The sequence below is a fragment of the Phytophthora infestans genome, genomic scaffold (genome assembly GCF_000142945.1).
Source record: "Phytophthora infestans T30-4 supercont1.51 genomic scaffold, whole genome shotgun sequence".
Lineage (NCBI taxonomy): Eukaryota > Oomycota > Peronosporomycetes > Peronosporales > Peronosporaceae > Phytophthora > Phytophthora infestans.
Genome location: NW_003303708.1, coordinates 993,177 through 996,466, shown reverse-complemented (window position 1 = coordinate 996,466; position 3,290 = coordinate 993,177).

The window sequence follows — 3,290 nt, the reverse complement described above, 5'->3', positions numbered from 1 at the left end:
GATCGTCAGAATACTGAGCACTTCTTACAATGGAAATCATATCGTCCAGTATATCTGTTTGGAGGAGAATTGTTTTCTTGTGATTGTAGACAAAGTTTTGGACTGTTTGTAGCTTAGGAACGTTGCCTTGGTTAAGCGAGAACTGATCAATTAATGAATTCAGAATTCGATTTGGTGTTGCTGACGTTTCTGTCATTTTTCGAGTCTCAAACTTCATGACACGAGTGAAGGGCCTTGAATGCGGCGACCCGACCGGAGACGCGTGTTGTCCATGCTAAAAAAAGTCGTTGATGTCTGTTTGAAGACACCTCAAAACCTTGAGCCAATACGTACAGCTTAAATTGTCTTCTTTACAGGTCGAAGAGTTGCAGAACCAAATGCGATAACGCATTTGGTGGTGGTCGTGATTCGTAGGGCACATGAAGCAGCGTTTTTTCATGTTGGCGTATGCATTGATGGTGCGCAGAGAGTCCAACTTCTCTTCTGCAGCGCGAACACCTTGAACTCGTGCCAAATGCTGCCAAGCGTAGGAGAACGGCATGCTACACCACGGTTGTATGTAAAGGAGACGAGTGCTTCTCCAATATCAATAAGCTACGTTGGTTCTCGTGTGGATTGCAAGTGAACTTGAAAATAGATTTTTTTCCTTCGAGGACGCCCCATGAAAATAGATTTTAAGATCAATCCAGCATTTTACTAGCTACTAGCACGTTTTATCTTTCCTAAAAATAATATATTAGACTAGTAGCAACGCGACGTATCTGAAGTGAAATAGAGGAGGATTGGGGGATAAGGTTTGCCCTGTCCCCTCAGTTCAACTCCGACTTCTGCAGTTTAAAATCAAGTCGGTTATTTGCATATTAATGCTTTCAGTTCTGATGTCAGGTGGTTGGTTTACTTCCTACCTCGCTTAGTTTAGATTTCATGTCTTCTCAATACATACGAGCAATTCCAGTCTGTTTGGCTGCATTGATTACTGTCGCACTCTAACTTTCTGCGAATCGTTTGGATCTCGTCGGTGCTTCACGTAGGATTGTCACAATCATTCTCGAACGGAATTCGCTTCAGCATTTCCGTGCCGTGAATCTACAAATAGGGCAGCTGCATGTTTTCAATCTCCTCGTTATTTTTGATTATACCCCCCAGAGAGGATTTGTAGTTCTTGACTCGACTGCCGTTCCGTATATGAGGCTGTCAGCGACTATGACGGTGTATTCCGAGTTGAATGTTTTGCCTAGACGCTGTTAGTCACCCGTTTTCATTTTATTCTGTGCGTTGTGTAGTAATTATCTTCTCCAGAGGAAAAACAGCCATCGGCTAGCCTTGTTAAGTCACAGGATCAGATGTATAATGCATATGCATTATGGGCTCAGAGTCTATGTCCATAGCACATTCAGCCTTGATTCTAGGCAGTGTTCCAGCCAATACGTGCTGCATAGCTGATCTGCTGTGGCAGTTCGCTGTGACCTCGGCTGCCCTATAGTGCGATACAATCGGATTCGAATTTGGCAGCACGCCTGCCGTATCAATAGCACTACACGGCCAAACACATCCCAGGTGTCAGTTAGGAATTTGTATATGAACCATTGATAGTATTTGGCTTCACCCAGTGTTTCCCAGTTCCTGACCACTAGGTGGGATTAAGCCTCGCGCTGTTCAATCAAGCACCCTTTACTGAGCTATTTTAATTATGGCTGAATGAATTTTAGCGAGCGCTCGTTTGTAGACAAACACTATTTGTGCCTCATGCATTGTTATATAAGTCAATCCAGCAATCTACAAGCTGTGACGTCAGGCTACACCTGGCGGATAGACTTGCGATAGCCGAGGGGTATTCATGAGGCTAATTCAAGTTAACAATGCTTTCGCAAGTACACACAACAGATGTGGCCCTGCAGACAGTAAGAAAACCGTGTCTACGGATAGGTTGTTTACGGCCGGATGTGCATGAACGCCATTGGGTAGAGCTTTTGCTGATACTTGTTTAGAGCGGTGTATCATACTCCGTCTGTACAGAAAGAAACAAATGTCCACCTGCCAATATAGATATAATGAGCTCCATTCACCACATCACGCTTTTCCGAGCTTATGTCTATTTAACGTAGGCCTAGCCCTTGTCTGAGGACAGCTCGGAGTCAACAACTGCATGCAGTAGCTCCACGTTTCATCCACGACCAGTAGCTGCTATAATACATTGAAATGTGGAGACTGAATAGTTGAACAAAGCTTTGTCAGCTAAAAACGAAACGTGGTTGGTCTTCAGCAGAGACCAAGGCTTTTGGTGAGCATACAATAGCGGCTCCGCGTACGCGATAGGGATGGATGCTAGAATCACATATTGTTTTACGGGCAAAATCTTAGGATACTAACATCATTTTGATTTACAGGGAAGCATACAAGTCTCAGCCGATGACAGCCATGCAGTTTCTATCATGGACTTCAGCCAGAACCTTACACTGCCTAGGTCAGCAGCTCACCGTCTCAGTGGTTGTTCCTTTCGCTCCGCAAAGTGAGCATGTTTAGCGTTTTTAACGCCTACAAAAGAATCCAGTACAATGACATGTACGACGAAACAGTGGCTGGTAAAGGCACTGATGAAGAAAATTCAATGCCTCACCAGGACCATCGTTTCTGCAAGGCACTACCAGCTATGCCCATAATTGCGCGGCCAGAACAAGAAAAGTTTTGTCGTGCGAATGCTGTTGGGTATGGCCCATGCGTCACGTTTAGATAAAATCAATCTTAGGTGCTTTGTTAAAGGTCATACAAAGAATGTTGTGAGCCGCGGATTTGGTCACGTGCGGAAGCACATCGATCGGGTTGATGTGTGGACAATGGACCAGCTTCTTGACGCTGTGAACGAAGCTTCTTCGTCCACTGCTCTAGTGCACATTGCGAGCCAAAATACACTTTTCAAAGTGTATCGCATTGACATGGAGAAAGCATATAAGGTGAAATACATTCAAAAGTACCTGTTTTCACGATACAAGAGAGCAATGTTGGTGTAGTGAAGTAGACCGGACTCAGCTGTAGTGTCCGAATATCTTCGCCGCGAGTACGACGGCATCACTACGGACGCTACCCGTGTACATGCCCTACTAACATCGCACATAGAGCTTTTGCCAAACCCTTCTCCGAATTCTGAGAAGGTACAGGTCCACTACAATAAAGTCCGCCCGTTTGTTCCTGAGAAGTTCCAAAATTACCCATTATACGACCCGCTGAACGATGAGGACACGCGCAGAGCAAAGCGGATTCAGATAGATTGGCAGGCGGCGTTCAAAAAGAGC